This window comes from Choloepus didactylus, chromosome 6 (genome assembly GCF_015220235.1).
Source record: "Choloepus didactylus isolate mChoDid1 chromosome 6, mChoDid1.pri, whole genome shotgun sequence".
NCBI lineage: Eukaryota > Metazoa > Chordata > Mammalia > Pilosa > Megalonychidae > Choloepus > Choloepus didactylus.
This window is the reverse complement of record NC_051312.1, coordinates 129,547,859-129,565,728: the sequence shown is the minus strand read 5'-3', so window position 1 is coordinate 129,565,728 and position 17,870 is coordinate 129,547,859. Positions and strand designations below refer to the sequence as shown.

The 17,870-nt window shown below is 50.6% G+C and overlaps 1 protein-coding gene across 2 annotated transcripts in view; it reads left to right on the top strand.

The window, feature by feature from the left end:
* Positions 1 to 17,870, top strand: part of DRD2 (dopamine receptor D2) — a 61,509-nt gene that overhangs the window by 24,423 nt on the left and 19,216 nt on the right. The window contains exon 1 of one of the 2 annotated variants that reach the window (XM_037841486.1): positions 15,295 to 15,315. The exons of the other annotated variant lie outside the window; for it this stretch is intronic. The gene's annotated coding sequence lies outside the window, so the exon portion shown is untranslated. Of the gene's footprint in view, positions 1 to 15,294; positions 15,316 to 17,870 lie in introns of those variants that run through there. 2 annotated transcript variants of the gene reach the window in all.

The following is a 17,870-nucleotide window of genomic DNA, read 5'->3' as shown; positions in this document are numbered from 1 at the left end:
GACTCCTCACTCTCTCCTCCATCGAGGCTCCGGCCCAGGGGCCTGGTCGCATCCGCGCCGGCCAAGCAAGGCTCAGCTCCTCTGGAGGTCGCCAGGGAGAGCTACCCCTTCCTCATCAACCTCTGTCACACAGGGAGAACCCCAGTGACATTGGACCTCAGGCCTCCCCAGGAAGCCAGAACGGGCTTGATGGAGGGACAGAGTGGAGTGCTTTGCCCTTGCCCCTGGGTGAGGACAGTGTGCCACAACAGGCCCCTCTGGCTCTGCTTCCTGCAGCTCCTTCTCTCTTGGCTGGGGCTGGGACTGAGAGAGGCGATGAATGCAGCCGCCAAGGGAGCACCAAGTGGCAATTACTGCGACACCAACCCCTTCAGAGGAGAAAATATTGTGGCATTGACTCCTGGGCTTATTACAGTGGGGAGCAGCTCTGCGAGGGAGCCAGGAGCCTCGGATTTCCAGGAAGAGCCAGGGAGCTCCCCCAGGGTTCAGAGCCTGGTTTCCAGCCGGAGCTCACCGGGGCAGATGGGGAACTGAGGGGAAGGGTTGGTTTGCTGGGAGCACAGTCACTAGCTGGCTCCCTCCAGGCCTTGGTGCTGCCCCAGGTTGAAGCCATTGCTCTCGGCTACCGTCTCGCCTAGAGACCAGAGATCTCACCAGGATCTGAAAAGGTGTCAGAAGACTTTTTTGTTACCTCCCACTAACTCCCTGGCTCCCTCTTGCAGAATGATGCTGAGGCCCCAGCCCCAAGGTCCTCCAATCATGTCCTCATTTGCAAGACCCACCCCCAGAGGCCTCTTAGAATCCTTTTGTGGGGGTCTTCTGCTCATCAGAAGTCTGTTTTCCATATGCAGCGACCACCACAGACAATTATCACTCTGACTGGCAGGGAGAAGTCCCAGGCTTCCTGAACTCCCTTCCTTCAACCACTGGCCCCTCAGTGTGGACAAGCTGGAGAGCTTGTCAGCAGGATGGGCTCTCAGGGCCACGAGGAAGATAACTTGTGGGTCATCTAGTCCAGCCCCTTTGTTAGAAAAAGAAACCGAGGCCCAGAAGAGGGAAGGGAATTGCTTGGGCGACGCAGCTGGTAAGGTGGGGTGGAGCTGGCACCAAAACTCAGGTCTGCTGGCTTCTGGCCATCTGTCTTTCCCTATACACCCCTGCTCCTGTGTCTGTCCCCATCTCGTCCTCACACTCACACCCTCACACCCCGGAGCTCCCTCTTTATTTTCCATTGCCCACTGAGCCCGTGCACCACTGTTTGTGTGCAAGGTGGATAGAGAATTTGGTGGCCAGCTGTCTCATGTACTCTGGATGTACTGGAAGAAGCAACATGTTCATTTTTCAGAGGGTGTTAAGAAGGCACTGGAAAGTGGTATAAGTTTTCTTTTTCTTGCTTTCACAGCCGCTTCCATCAACCTATACCTGGCATTCTGTGCAACAGGGATGTGCCAGAAATTGCAAATTCAATAGGAAAGCTGAGGGAGCTGGCCCAGGAAAGGTGCAGGAGTGGGAGAAGATTTCATAATTTCAGAAACAACATAATGGAGCCTGTGCAATTGCAGTGCAGACACAGTGGGGAGAGAGACGGGTTCAGTGAAACAGAACGCGGCTGTGTGGGGCAATGGATCTCCTACATTCACCCCTCACCTTCACACTGTCCAGGCCCAGGGGGTGTGTGGCCTGCTGGCTTTGGGGGATGGAGCAGAATTGGAGAATGTTTGGACTCCCAAGGGCTGTGATGTGCTACAGGACCCCTACACAGGTCTGTGTTTGCTTAGCCCTCCTCGCCCAGTTCTGGCCCTGCTCATGAGTCAGGGCTGCAGATGACATCACGGGTGGCCGGTTAGGGTTTCTGTTGCCAGCTTTCGGCACAAATGGCTAGTCATAGGCAGGTGAGCAGATGGAAAGTGTGGATGGTTCCATGCAAACTCTCCCCACTGTGGAAACACAGAGACCATGACTTACTGTTGGTGACAGCTTCATCTTCATCTGCTGCAGACACCTGAATGGTGCCATTACAGCTGCACATTTCAACAGGGCTTCCTTCTGTTTGATTGTATGTTACCAGTAGGCCGGGGCCGTTGGGACCTGGCCTTGATAATGACAGAAAGAATGTGAGCTTTAGAGCCAGAGGGGCCTGGATCTGAAGGCCCGATCTGCCACTTCCTAGCTGTGTGGTCACTGAGTCTCTCAGTGGAATTACAGATGGAAACAGCAACACCTTATTCCAGGTGAAGGCAGCATTATGTCTTCACACGTTAGCACTGACAAACGCTATGGCTTTCTTTTTCTTTTTCTCACAGCTACCTCCATCAACCTTATTGTAAAATGGGATCATTTTCCTGGCTTTTTAGATTATTCTGAGGGTTGGCAATAATAGAGGTAAAAATGCCTTACAGGTGTCCTTGCATTCTCAGAACCTTAGTGGGGGCCTCCTCGTACCCTGGGAAGAGAATGGGTTTTGGAACTAGACAAACCCAGTCTCCCACCTCTGCTGCCATTCACTCACTATGTCAGGTTATTTAACCTCTCTTAATCTCACTCACTTCATCTGGAATAAAGAGGTTAATTATATTTAAGAATTAGAAAAAAGATGCATGAAGTGCCCAACACTGCGTCTACTACACAGGGAACAGTCAATTAACAGTAGCTCTGATCACTGTTGTTATTGTCATGGTGACAAAAGTCAGCTTTCCCCAGCACCTGCAGTGACCCCACGCTGATCCTCAAGGCCAGGGGTAGAAGCTGCTCTTCTCAGCAGAAACGGCCACCAGGGAAACTTGGATGACGTTTCAAGGGAACTCACACTCTTGGGCCCCTGGGAATGCTCAGGGGAGGCGCCTCCAAGGCCAGGCTGCTCCGGTAGCCTCTGTGTCCAGCAGTGTCCCTGGGGCACAGGCTGGCCTTGGTCCTGCTTCTGCTCCCAGCAGCTGGGACTCTAGATAAATATTGAACCTCCCTGGGCCTCAGTCTCCTGAAAACCGGGGATGCTGTAAGTTTTAAAGGAGAACATCTATGTAAGGAGTTTAATTGTGCCTGGCACACAGTAGTGATTAAAATGTACTGTCATTAAAAATTGATCAATTGACAGATATAAAGTCCCCTCTCCTCCTCTGTCTCCCACCCCTGGCCCCAGAATCCAGCACCGCGCCTGGCACATCCCTGACACTCCGTATGCCCCATCCATGGATGAGTGAGCAGGGACCCTCTCTTGATGTAGGAGGAGGCCCCGCAGCCTTGCCCACAGGCAGGAGGAGGTGCATGGCCTCGGAGGGCCCGGAAGTCCAGGGAGACTGTGGCCCACCCCGTCACACCTGCACCCAACCCACTCAGTGTCCCCACTGGATGCCTCTGTTTTACGTTGCTTTTCTTTCCAGCTTTTTTATTTTGAGATAATTTATACTTCCAGAAGAGTTGCAAAAGTAGTACAGAGAGATTGCATATACCTTTCCCTCAGCATCCCCTAACCTTACATAATCTTACATAACCATGGTGCAGTCATTCAAACTAAGAAAGTACCGTTGTTCAATACCATTACCTAAATGACAGATTTTATTTGTATCTCACCAGTTTTCCCACTGATGTCCATTTTCTTATCCAGGATCTAATCCTATATTGCATGTAGTTGTCACGTCTTCTTAGTCCCCTCCAGTCTGTGACTGTTCCTCAGCCCCCTCATCTCTCTTCTTTGGAAGAGTACTGGCCAGGTATTTGCAGAAGGTGGGGCAACTATTTTAAACATTTGTGATGGAGTGGACAGCACTGAGTTTTGCAGTCTTGCTTTAATGCCTTCCCACTTCCTTAGACAGTTGATCCTCATTATCTGCAGATTTTGTATTCACAAATTTGCCAACTTGTTAAAATTTATTTATAACTCCCAAATCCATACTTGTAGCACTTTTGCAGTCATTTGTGGCATGAAAAATTTGAGTTACCTGACACATGAGTGTTTCCAGCTGAGGTCAAACAAGATGATGCTCTGCTTTCTTGCTTCAGCTCTCATACTGTAAAGTGTCCTTTTCACAGTGTATTTAGAGCCAAGGTATATTTAGTTTTTCTCATTTTTGTGCTTTTTGTTAGTAGATTTTGCTTTTTTAAATGGCCCTCAAGTGTAGTGCTGAAGTGCTATCCAGTATTCCAAAGTGCAAGAAGGAGGTGATGTGCCTTATGGAGAAAATACGTGTGTCAGGTAGGCTTTGATCAGACAAAAGCTACAGTGCTGTTGACTGTGAGTTCAATGTTCATGAATCAACTGTACATTAAATAAGGGACCTTTAAATAGAAATATGTAAAACAAGGTTATTGATCATTGACAATAATATTGTGACCAGAGGCTGGCAGGAATCCTCTAGTTCAGTATTTCTCTAATTCATTGTTTGCGGCAACTTTGTAGAACGTAACTACTGCAGATAATGAGAATTGACTGTATTTCACAAGACTAGACTCCCAGAGACTTTCCTTTTGCTAAAAATACATCCTGTGGAGTGAAAGATCCCATTCAGCTGCAAAAGTGGCAGGAAGTTGATCTGTTTGGTTAGCCTTGTCACCTCCCCCCAAAAAGTGTGTCCTCTTTCCTACTCGCAATGCCCAGCCTGCCACACATCCGAGTCTCACCCGCAGAGCCAGTCTCTCTTCCTCTAGATGGTAGGTCCATGAAGACCAGGGGATTTGCCACTTTTGTTCAGTGATATAACCCCAATTCCTCATCAGTGTGGGCTCATAACAGGAGCTCAACAAATAAGTGTTGAGTAAATGAGCAGTTGCCATTGTCCCCCAACCAGCCACCAGTTATATAGGTGACCCATGGATGCAGAGGGCTAATGCAGGTTGCAGAAGTATCAGGCATGCCATTTCCTCAAGGGACACATAGTACCATTAAGGAGACAGAAAACACAGAAAAAGCTAATCTACTGGCTGGCCAGTATAGGAGAAGCTCTTTTCTCCAGAATGATTGATTGACCAGTGGGAAAAGTTCATTAAAGAGGACATTCATTAAAAATGATCCTTCATATACAATTCATTTTACATGAGAACATTCATGTACATTCATTTACTAGGATTTTTGTGTATGTCCAGACCTGATTTTTTTGAGTACGAGTCCACTTGGAGCTTATTTGCATAAATATGCCCACAGTTCTTCATCTACTACTTTTATGTCCATAATTCATCTACAACTTCCAGTTTTTAATTTATTATTATTTTTTAAAATTATAGCAAAGACTTAAACTTGCAAAACACGGTAAGTGTGGACTCCTAGACTTTCAGAATTTTTAGAGTTTTGTCTCCTACACATAACTTGTTAGAATATTTTAAAAGTGATTTTTCTTTATCAAAATTTTTTCTGGTGCATTCAACTTAGTTTTTATGGAGTTGAGAATTCGTTTGGTATTCATGTTTCATTGTTATGAAATAGTGAACTGAATTATATAATTACAGTTACAAGAAGGGTTTGGGGACAGATGTAACTGACTGTAAGGTGAGCATACAGCTCTCCTGCTAGGGGAGAGAATGGGGGCAGACAGAGCATAGCATCTTAGCAGGCAGCACACAAGTGCCATGGGTCTTGATCAGCATCTTTCCAATGCATCGGTAACAGGGAGGTCATTGGAGAGCTTCTGTAGTGTATGGTCTTTCATCTCAATTTAGTTGTCATTTGCTGAGCTCTCACTCCATACCTAGCATGTACTAGATGCTGCAGGAGCAAAAGAGTAATAAGATAACACCCGGAGATTGCCATTTAAGGGCATGATAGATGGGAAGAGACAGACTTGCAGACCCTAATGCCAAAGTTCCAAGAACAAAGCACGTGCTGTGCTGGAGAGGAATAAACAAGTAATTCAGCCCGGGGGAGATCAGGAAGGCTCCTCGGAGGAGGTGGCCTCAGTTAGGTAACAGAAACTGAAAGAGAAAGAAATTTGGAAGGGGCAGAGACCCCTGGACAACATCCTCCCACAAGCCTGAACTTGGAGTTCTCCGGGACATTCAGGTGTTCTCCGAATTGGAGTTCACAGGTGAGCGGCGGCAGTGGCTTCACCCTCATCACCATCCATCCTGGAAGGGGCCAGAATCCTTGGGGCCCCTCCTCATTAAGTACACCTTTGTTCTTTTGTTAGCGTTTCAGGTAAGGAAGGAGGATGGGAGCTGCAGAACCAGCCTTCCCTCAGGGAGCTCAGCACTGCACCGAGTAAGCTCAGACTAGGACGGGTGCAGCTCCCCCGGGTCACATACAGCCCTGCTATCAGGTGGTGCACATGGTGCACTCCAGACCCCACGCTGTCGCACGCCAGGAAGATGGAATGTTTGGTTTCTAGCTGCGATGCACGCCCCAGTTGCTGAAGAGATTATCACTTCCTGGGCCACAAATGTAATTAGATGATCAATCATAGAAAGTCTAAAGCAAATGCAGCCTTTGAGGAGAGAGATTTGTTTTTACTGTGTCATTTCGAATATCAGCAGGGGTTTGAAAATACCCCAAGAGAGCCTGTGCTTCAGAAACAGTAGGACAGGGGCCTCAAGAGAGAGGATTGAAGTCTCAAGGCAGGCCTGGGGAGGTGGAGAAAACCACAGCTTTGCTGAAAAGACACCAAGGGTTTCCTAAAGACTCTCCAGCCTCGAGAGTGTCCATCCTCCTGCCTCCACCAGCCTCGACAGTGGGGATCAAGAAAGAGGATGCTGGAGCGTCATTCGGACACAGCCTTTGTAGTTCAGCACTGTAATAACAGTTCCCCCTGACTTGTTCTAAAACAGAAGCCACAGACTTAAATCCATTCTGGAACCTGGCAGTAAATTAAGTTGAGTGAAGCCAGCTGGGTGCAGGGCTATAAGGCTTGGTGGGGACTGTGGTAAACCTAAGAACACATGCCCTGTGAGAGGAGGGCTGCCTCTGCTTATTCCCACCTTCTTGTTGCCATGCAGGAATGCCAGCCCAGTATTTCCATGATAGTGTGCTTCTTTTTACAGAGAAGCTGGACATCTTATTTTAATGTGGAATCTCCACATTTTAAATATTGATGTCTTAGTGTCTCAGGGTTGCCATAACCAAGTACCACATACTGGATGGCTTAAAACAGCAGAAATTTATTCTCTCACAGTTCTGGAGGCTGGAAGTCCAAATTCGAGTTGTCAGTAGGGCCAGGCTCCTGGTGTAGGCTGTAGAGAAGAATTTTCCCTGCCTTTTCCAAGCTTCTGGTGGTTGCTGGCCATCCTTGGAGTTCCCCAACTTAGAGCTGCCTCACTGCAGTCTCTGCCTCTGTCTTCACAGGGCCTTATCCCCTCTGTGCCCCTCTTCTCAGTGTCTCTGTGTCCAAAAAATATCTCTGTGCTCTCTTATAAAGAAAAGAGTCATTGGATTTAGGGTTCACCCAAGTTCAGTATGCTTTCATCTTGACTACATCTGCAAAGATCCTGTTTCCAAATACGGACACATTTATGGGCGCTAGGGGTTAGGACTTGAACGTATCTTTTGGGGGGACACAATTCAAGCCACTACAATTGAAAATAAATTCAAAATCTTCAAAAACACTCTGCGAGCTGAACAAAACACATCTGTAAGCTGAGTGTAGCCTGTTGGGCTACCAGTTTGCAACCTGTGCTATGAAAGAATCTAGCTCATTAGTGCTGAGTCTCTGTTGCTGGACTGGTAGAGAACATAGCTAAGTCATAGGCAGCCTTGCAAATAAGAAGGATTTACCAGCCTGCATTTTCCCCATGCAGCAATATGGACTGATTCCTTGTTCTGGTCTGCCCAAAGTTGTTATTGGCTCGGAGCTTATGGCATTCGGCTCTTTGTGGAAGGACGGCAAACTCTGTTCCTCAGATACTCAAAGGCTCAGACTTCTTGGATGGCTACTCTGTGCGTGAGAACACATGATTTGCAGGTGGAAGCCGAGGTGTCTCGGCATCAGTAGGTTATTTGCATGAGCTTGGCAGCTCGAACTGATCCCCGAGAAGAGCTCCCCCTCCTTCTTGCCACAGCCATCAAAGCTCTCAGTCAGCTCGTGCATCAGGGAGCTGTCACAGCCTCATTACTGCTAATTCATCTTCACTTAGTGCATCAAAAGGCTGATTTATCAAAATTGGGTGGGCGCACAGGAAGTTTGATTAACGACATTATGTTGTTTGCCATGACGGTCTCAGAAAACTTAGCTCATCTGTGTCCCAGGAGTCCCAAGAAAAGACTGAAGTGTTTATGTTCTGCCTTGGAAACTCTCAGGTTTGGGAGCCAGGGTGGCAGCTACAGCCAGGGGTGTTTCCTCAGTGACATTCCCAATGAGCATCCTCCACTTCTCTCCCTCCTTCCCTCCCCGCCTTGCCACCCCCAACCATAGGTGGGATTTTGGAGTAAAGTGCAGTTACCTTTATCAAAAGAGGATCTGCTGTAAGCAGGGTACCTGGCCCCATCCCACCATCCTCTGTGGCTCAGCAGCTGTCCTGCCTGGGGATGCCCTGTCGTCTTTGCACCTGACGAATGGATGCTGACGAATGGATGCTGCGGGCCCCCCTCATAGCCCTGTCTGGCGGTTGAACAACAGATCCAGAGGTTCATCCCTTCCCCAGGTTCCTGGGGAAGAATGGAACAGAAAAACCCCACCCCAAATAAATTGTTTCAAGAAGCGGCATTCCACAAGGAAACCTGACAGGCCCCATGTCCCAGATGCTGCTCCCTTGGCATCTGGGGAAACCATCCATGGGCATGTAACTATGGTGTGTGTGCCTTCATCAATACCCAGGGGAAAGCAAGAGAACAGGCTCAGCCTTGGAAAGCAGCCCTTATAGTTAAGGTTAAAAGAAAATGGCTATTGCCAGGAATTGAACCGGCCAGTGGGGGTTGTGTAAGCGGGCAGCATTGCCAAACGCCAGCTGTTCCCCATCCCTGCTGAGGACAGGTCTAGGGGAAATGAGTGTACATGGAAGCAGGATGAATTTAGGTTACAGGAAAGATACTCACAGAGGCTCCAGAATCATTGTCTGGAATGATTAGCTGAAATTAGCTGACTTAATTTCACGTTGAAGATGCAGATGATGATGATAATGACAGGGACCACAATGGTAGCTAATATCTGCCATTTATTGAGCCCTTTCTATGCTGGACAGAGAGTTATGTGCAGTAGAGCAGGAGAATGGTTTTAAATGGTGGTGAAAGATACTGCCTCTGTGAACTTGGGGAAGCATTTCACTTTTCTGGGCCTCAGTTTTTTAATCTGTAAAAGGAAGGGATTAGATTAGATATTCTCTAAAGTTTCTTCCAACAGTAAAATTCAGTGTTCTACATTTTTCCAGGTTGGCCCCTGTAATGGGTTGAATGGTGCCCTGCAAAAGATAGGTTCGAGTCCTAACTCTGGACCTGTGAATGTGACCTTATTGGGAAATAGCATCTTTGTTGATGTCATTAGTTAAGATGATGCCAAACTGGATTGGGGGTGGGGGGTGATCCAATAGGACCGACGTCCTTATATGAAGCAGGAAATGCGGACGCCGAGACAGGCCCAGGGGGAAAGCCACGCGACAGCAGAAGCAGAGACTGGAGCGATGCATCTAGAAGCCAAGGAACGCCCAGGGTCAATGGCCAATGCCAGCGGCTAGAAAAGGCAAGGACGCATTCTCCCCTGCTGGTTCCGGAGGGAGCGTGGTGCCACTGACCCCCTGATGTCGGACTTCTAGCCTCCGACCCTGCGAGAGAATGCGATCCTATTGTCTAAAGCCACCTAGGAATCATTACAGCAGCCCTAGGAAACTAAGGTGGTCCCCAGGGGGACAGGGACAATTGGGTGCCTCCTGTGCTGCGGACTTGATGGGTTTCATTTAATCTTCAAAGTAACCCTGCAAGGAAGGGCGTCTCATCCCCGTTTTAGAGCCACCCGAGGCAGCACTATCACTGTCAACACCCACCGCCCCCGCGAACTCTTATTGAGCACCTCCCAGGCTTGTAGCCTTCCTAGTGGGTGCCAAGGATACACACGGGTTTCAGACAACCTCTGTCCGTCTGGGCTCTCAGTCTCATCAGAGGGATGCGACAGACACAGAACAGAGAAATACCAAAGAGCACATGCAAACGGCAAGTGGATGGTGCCAACCACAATTGCTTCCCAGTGAGGCTGTGTGAACTGTCAATATATGGATGGCAAAGGGGAGTCTAGATCGTGATCATAATAATAACACTAACATTTTTTATAGGCTTTAGAGTTTGTAGGATGCTTTGGAATATGTCATCTCACCTGCTTCTTCAACTACTCTCTGAAATTAGATACAACAGCTCTCATTATTAAATTATTATTACTTAAATTAAAAATCAGAGAACTTTAAGCAGATCATCCAAAAGAACTCAATTATCCCTCTGTGTGTCAGACATCCACGCAGTTAGACAAACTAATCCAATGCTAATGACTGCTTGATACCTCATATCTTACCCTCCAGGGCAGACAGTTCATGGTTTTTTGTATCCTTAGAATTTACCAGGAAGACTACAGGCCAAGTAAGGCTCTTTTTTTCCCTCAGAAATTTAGAGGGAAGCATCAAGGTTGCTGCAAATCTGTATGGCACACAGAGGGCTCCGACCAAGGTCAACTGCTGGGTTCTTCCAACATCTGAGGACTGGTTGGGGCCGGGGATGGATAGATGGTGAGCAGGGCTACAGTCTCTGGAGTGTGCGGAGAAGTGGGGGACACAGTGAAGTAGGGGGTCTCTGTTTCTCTCAGCCACCCCCCCCCCACTGCCCACTTGGGTCTTTTGCCTCTGGACCTGACCCAGCTCAGTTCCAGCTCTCTGACAGTATCTTCATATTAGCCGCCATCTATTGAGCATCTACCATGCCCTAGACCTTTGATTCACCCTTTCTAGGTTAATTTCACAACCACCCAAATGCGGGAGAGATTGCTGTCCCCACTTTACAGATAGGAAGACTGGGGCCTAGAGAGATTCCATTGTCAAGGCTACACTGCTAGGAAGGGGTAAAGGTGGGATTGGAACCCAGGTCTGTCTGTTGAATTCCAAGAAAAAAGGGCCACATTGACTCCTTCGATTCCTGGGATAGAAGGAAGCTACCCTCCTTAGTGTTCATCACTGCTTGGGAAAGCTTCAAGTGCTGGGGCAAGGATGGGGAGACGGGAGGGTGGGCAGTGCCAGCGGGTAAACAGTGTGCTCTCAGGACCTTACGCCCATCCCTGGGGCTGCCCTTTGGCCTGATACTGTTGAGTGGGAGAGGAAGTCAGGCACCGTCCGCCGGGTGGGGGGACACTGCTCCCTGGTGGCTTCTGTGGCCATGCCCATGTCCTCCCTGCTCTGAGCGAGGGGCAGAAGCTCATGTCCAGCAAGATGCTGAGACCCATAGTGCTGCCGTTAGTGGTGGAGCCACACCCTGGCCCCACATGTCCAAAGAAACACAAGGGAGGAGCTGGAGGAAGCCAGGCCGAGCAGGCTGTAGGGTGAGCCACAGGGAGCACGCAGGGGCCGATGCAGGTCTCGTTGAGGGTTCCGGTGACCCCACGCTCCCTCTTTCCACCCAGAATCTGGCATGCTCTGTACTCCTAAGAGCTGACTTTGTTGGAGCAGCCTGATGCCCTGGAGGGCCCAAAAGTGTCATTTTCTGGAAAACATCCAATTGCCTAAGGGTTCCTGGGAATTCCGAGGAAATGCCACGCGTCCTGGACCTCGACTTCTTTCTTTATAAGGCTGTGAGGGGTTCCTACTGGACACCGGTGCGAGCCCTAACAGCCTGGCGGGCAGGCAGCCCTGGACTCACCCTTGAGGGGTCCAAGCTAAGGTAAAGCTGGTGGATCTTGGACCTGGGGTTCCGGAGACGTCACTCTCTCCCATTTTCGGTCCAGAATCAATTACTAGTATAAGGAAGAGAGTCCAGATATGGAGACATCTAGACCTGTGTTCACACTCCACCACACCTGGGTGAACTTGGGCACGTGGCTCACCCCCCATCTCTGTGTCTGTTTTTTCATCCTTCACATGTGACTAGTAGCTCTTCGGGCTGTGTGTGGATGAAATGAAATCCTATACGCTGGCATGTAGTAGGAGCTCAGTTGCTGTTATATTTGGCATTAAAGTAGGTGTCTCTCCCCAACCTGAGACAGCCCATTAGGCCACGGCTGTCCCGTCCTTGAAAAGGGTCTCAGCCACAGAAAGCATTGCAGGCTTTCTCTCCTCAGTGCAGGGGACCCAGGTGTGCAGGGCCCCAGGCCGGCTCTCTGGGCTCCCAGAGCTGGGGGGCACCCAGGCAGCAGACCCGGGCCATTGGGCTGCACAGGGTCAGCCAGAGGCTTATTCTGCACTAGCTGGAGCCCCCATCTGGAGGCTCTGCAAGCCCTCAGTAGCTTTCTTTGTCTTCCTGCTGTGGCTCCCAATCCCCACCGCCACATCCACTCTTAGCCACAGTGCTGCAGGCTGAGGGCTTGGACTGGGAGCCAGAGGATCAAGGTTTGACCCATGCTTTCCTTGATTACCAGCTGGGTGACCTTGGCAAGCCTCTTAACTTCACTGAGCCTCAGTCTCCTCATCTATAAAATAGGGACAATAATAGGACTTGTCACGTAGGCTGCTGTGAGGATTAAACCGGATAGTGTTTGACAGAGCTTAGCAAGGTGTCTGGCACGCAGCGAGTCCCCATTGCTGCCATATGATCCCCTCTGTCAGAACTGACAGGGCCAGACTAGACTGGCCAGGCTAGACTGCCAGGAAAGGAAGCCAGAATGGGATCGGAAGGATGTCTTGAATCCTGGGTTGTCACCCACCTTTTTTGAGGGCACAGGAAGAAAGCAGGAAGTTAAAAAGCAGAGCAGAGTTTTTTTTTTTAACTTTTTGTTATTGACAATTTCAAACATACATAAAAGTAGAAAGAATACATAATAACCCTCCTCCATTCATCGTTTACTCAGCTTCAACCACAATTAACTTGTGGCTGATTTTGTTTCATCTGTGCTCCCCACTCCCCTCCCCATATCATTTTCACATAAATCCCTGACATCATGTAATTTCATTAGTAAATATTTCAGTGTGTATCTCTAAAAGATAACTCCAAATGCCATTGGCAAACCTATAGAAGTTATCAGTAATTCCTTAATATCATCAAAAAATTCAGTGTTCAAATTTTCAAGTGTCTCATAAATGTCCAGAATTTTAAAAAGTGGGTTTCTTTGAATCAGGATTCCAGTAAGGCCCACACATTGCCATTGGCTGATACGGCTTTGAAGTTTCTTTTATTACAGAAGCTCCCCCTCCATCTCTTTTTTTGTTCCCTTATAATTTATTTGTGGAAGAAACCAGGTCGTTTGTCCTGTAGCATTTTCTACAGTCTGGATTTTGCTGATTGCATCCCTGTGGTGACGGTTTACATTCAATTCATCCTGGAGGTACTGACACCAAATAGGCATTTGTGTGAGAGTCGTGAAGTTAAATCTTGCTTGCCCTCATCTGCTCTGTTTCGGGAGGGCGGGGGGCGGCTCCTCTTTTCTCTGTCAACTGGGAAAGAAATGCCCCTCCCAAGTGCCGGGGGTTGCGGCTGAGTTTGACCTTCTTCCGTCAACCTCTGGAGCTGATGAGTCTGGGGACGCGGGGAGAGCGGCTTCCGGACGGCTCCCAGCCACGTCATCGTGAGTGTCGGCTATTGTTTGGACTGGCTCCATTTCCCTTTTTATGAACAGGGATATCTTTTCATAAAGCAGAGCAATTTTCTGCCAAATAGGATTGTTTTCCCTCCATCTAGAGCAATAAAGATTCAGAATTTGTCTCCCTCTTGACTTTCAAGAGCGTGTTTTCTCAATTCTTTCCTGAAATTAAAGTAAAGGTCAAGGAGTCTGGTCTGAGACCCAGCCCGCCTGAGCAGGAGGCGGTACCCCTGGCCCCCCCGGGGACCTGGCCCCAGCCCCCCAGGGCAAAACAAGCTCAACTTACCAATTCTTTTCTTTGTGGGGAAAAATTGAGGAGGGAGGAAAAAGGAGAGAAAAGACAGGGAGGAGAACCTGGTGCCAGCCTGTGGGCTCAGTTCTGAATTTAGATCTCCTGAGCCATATCTAGAGGCTCCGTTCTCTTTCTCGGGGCGGGGGCCTTTGGGGCGGACCCCACCCCCTCCAGCCTGCTTCCCACCCGCCGGTTTTCTGCTCCTCACGTGAGCTGCCCCGGTGATCTGCCCCTTCCCTCGCACGGTGCTAGAGCAGTGAGGATTTATAATCAAAAGGCAGTGCACGCAGAGAACAGTATCCCCACCACCCCGCTTAGCATTATCGTTACCGGAGCCATTCTCCCCCCACCCCCTCCCCACACTGAGTCACTTCAGCTAACAGGTAATTAATTTGTGACACTTTGACAGTTTGTGAAGAGAAATTTTTACGGAGCCATCAAAAACCACAGGGATGGGACTGTCAGGCAGACACCCCTCTTGTGTTCACTGTAACTCCAAACCCTGCCTCACCCCACCACAGGTCCCAGAGGCACTGAGCTGGCCCTGAGGGAGGCCCGGGACCCGGCAGGAGGTCCCGGGCGCTGCACACGCCAGGACACCTGGGCAGGCTGGTGTCTGGGATGGGAACAACACAGACAAGGAGGCCCCGTTGTGCCCCACTGGGGTCTCCCCCTCCTAGACAAATTCTTGGCCATAGCTGGTTGAGGAGCGGTGTGTACTCCAGCCTCTCCCCAGGGACACCCCCACTCCTCTCCATGCTCTCGCTGTGAATGCTTTATCATCGCTGGCCGGTGCCAAAGTGAGGAGGAGGCTCCCTGGGGCTAGCCTTGCCTCCTGCGACTTTGCCCCCCACGGTGGAGCTTCAATCTAGATGATGTGAAATCCTGGGCTCCCCAGGCCCCCCCCACCAGCTCTGTGCTTCCTTTTCCATAGAACTGATGTTATCTGTGACCTGTCCCCTCCTCCCCGCACTCACCCACATACACACACATTCTCTCTTTCCTTTCCATGCCCTATAACCCCCGTGTGCCCCACTGGACAGACTCCAACCAGCTGGGCCTCCTACCCCAGCTGCCACTGTGACTGGGACCCAGAGGGCCAGGAAGGGATCGCAGAGGAGGCGACTGGCACCCCTCGTGCAGGACCCAGGGAGAGACGTGACAGAAAAAAGACCCAGGAACCGGCTGCTTCCCCTGTGAGTGCAATACCAGCTCCCATGGGTGTCTCTCCCACATTCACTGACCACTGACTATTGCCAGGTGCTGTGCTGGGGAGTGAGAAGGCCATGAGGGAACGAGGCAGGTGCGGTCCTCACACTGACGTGGCTCCCAGTTTGGCAACAACAGAGTCCCGCAAGAGGACAGGACTGGACTAGAGCATCAGGGAGGCTTCCCGGGGAGGTGGCTGTTGAGGTAGGTCCTCACACGAGAAGGAGGGGAGAGCTCAGCCCAGAGGCAGGACCCTGAGCTCAGATGGAAGGACGGGGACTCCAGAACATGAGAGGAGGTGCAGGGGGCTGTCTGTGCTGGTCGGGTTCTGGATTTGGTGCCGGGAAGCAGAGCACGTGTCCAAGGATGGCTTTTACTTTTGCCGTGAAGTAGGAGGCTCGACCAGGGCTGCCTGGGCTGGGCTTAGCTCCAGGGCTTAGGGGGCTGAGCCTGAACTACAAGACGCGAGCCTTTAAGATAGGGCCACCGCCGGCCCTCAAGACCGTGCCCGCCTTCATCCGCCAGCCAGTGGTGCTGGCCCAGGACGAGAGCAGGAGTGGGAGGCCGTCAGGCACTTTCTTAGGAAACCGTGACGATGTTCCCTCCAGTTAATGTATCTGGGTCTGCCGCCTTTGCTGTGTGCACCGTGGCTTCGCTACCTCTACAGAGCTCCGGGTTGGGCCGGGGAGGCTCCCCATGCCTGGAGGGAGCACGAGGGGGTGTCTGAGTGTGCTCCCCACCTCCCTTGGCCCTCAGCAGAAGCCTCTCCCACCCCCAAATGGTGGGCCAGGCCACCTGAGGGCAGTTCCTCACTAACCCAAGCCCCTCTCCACAGTCAGGAGGAGGTAGCAGGGCACCCCACGCCACCCCTGAGCCCTGAAGGGCCAGGGCTCTGCTGAGAGCTGGAACTCATGGAGCCTGGGGATTTCTGGAAGCAGGCCCACCCCCAGTCCCCCGACTGGGAAAGGGCAGTCGGTGGGTGTTTCCACCCTTAGGAGTGACCACTGATGTCTGCTGTACCCACAGATTCACCGCCCAGCACCCCTGTACAAATAGGCTTGGGGCGCTGGGAAAGCTGTTCTGGGCAGGAGAAGGTGAGCCCTGGGGTTGGAAGCACCTGTCGGCCCAGCCCTACTCCCTGTGGGGTTCACCATCCCAGCATTCCCCAGCCCCCCTCCTCCTCTTCCACCCCACTGCCCTTGTCCCCAGTCCCAGGACTTTGTTTGGAGCTCTTTCTATTCAGATATAACTGGTTGTGCCCATCCATCCACCTGCTTTACCTTCCCAGGGTCGCGGCCCCGGGCTCTAGGAACGAGGTCCCCTTACTGTGCTCCCTGCTGAGACTGCCCTCCTCTGGCCAGAGTAAGTGACGGCCTTATTCAGGGACTCTTCTCTCCCTTCGCAATTTAGAGGGGGAAGGAATGGAGTGCTCCCCTCCCTCTCTCTTCCATTCCCTCCTTTCATTCTTGAGAGCTGCAGAAGGTGCTGGGCCCAGGCCCGAGTCAAAGTGTGGACCCTGCCTGTGGGAGCCAAGTTCTGAGTTACCCCGGCCAGGTACCAGAATCGAGCCCTTACCTGCTCATTCCCAACTCCCCTCTAACTCCTGGCAGCTCCAGCTTGCTGCTTTTTAAATGCAAATGTAAATGCTAATGCCTATTTTCCTCTTCTTTTTCATTGAAATGCTTCAAGTCTCAGAAAAGAGGAAAAAAAATGATGTGTTTAAGACAGCAGTATCTCACCCGCCAAGGGAGCCTGATAAGGAATTGTTAAATTTTAATTAGACAATTTGATTCCTTCAAATTCCAAACTTTCCGGGAGGCAGCACCAGAGACCTAGGCTGAGTGAAACGCAGAAAACAGGTTTCTTGAGTTTATATTGCACGAAGCGGTCCTCACCCCCCCCACCTCCCCAGCTCTATGCCCCAGGGTTTTGCTGGTTGTAGAATAGAAACCTGGGAGAGAATCCTCTCCTTTCTCCTCCTCCCACCAGCCAGCTTGCCTCCAGGGTCCCAGGCTGCTTTAACAGATCGACCCTTTGACCTTGACCCTGCCAGGCTGGGACCAAGGGTGACCACAGCCTCCAAGTTCTTTCAGAAAGAAAAGATTAGGTTTTGGTGTTAACCTCGACCGTGGAGCCTTAAAGGAGCTTCTGCCTTCCAACAAATACTTGTGCAAAGCTGTATTTACAGGGCTGGGGGCTTGCCAGTCCCTGGGGTGTGATTGGAGGGCAGCCACCTCCCAGCCACTGCATCTAATCCCACCCTCGCCCCCTGCTCTCCTCGCCTCTGCAGCCCCCAGTGTGGCGGGCCAGCTTAGCCCCAGACCACATGCTTCTCAACCCTTTTCAAATTAGGGCACTTATAGAAAATGGCAACATTTGTAAGGCAAATGGGGTCAATGGCAGAGGCTGCTGACGGCTGGAAACACCTAAATGCTGGGATATTCCCTGGCTTACTTCATTCCAGGCATCTTCTTGGGAAACTGCTCCAAAGATTCAGTAAAGTGCATTATCACACTATTCGGCTAAATGTTAGGCAGAACTTGATGGGGAGGTGTGCTGAGGTGCTGAGCATGTTTCTGGAAGATCTTTAAGTAGATCTTTGCCCCTGTGAGCTAGGGCAGGGCTGCGAGTCCTGGAGGTAGGTGAAAGGCACTGCAGCAGCCTGAGGCTTTCAGGCCATCCACACCAATGGAGTCTTCCCTTTATTCCTGGCTCCCTCCTCTTTCCCACAACCAAGGTAAGCTGTCAGAGAAAAGCCT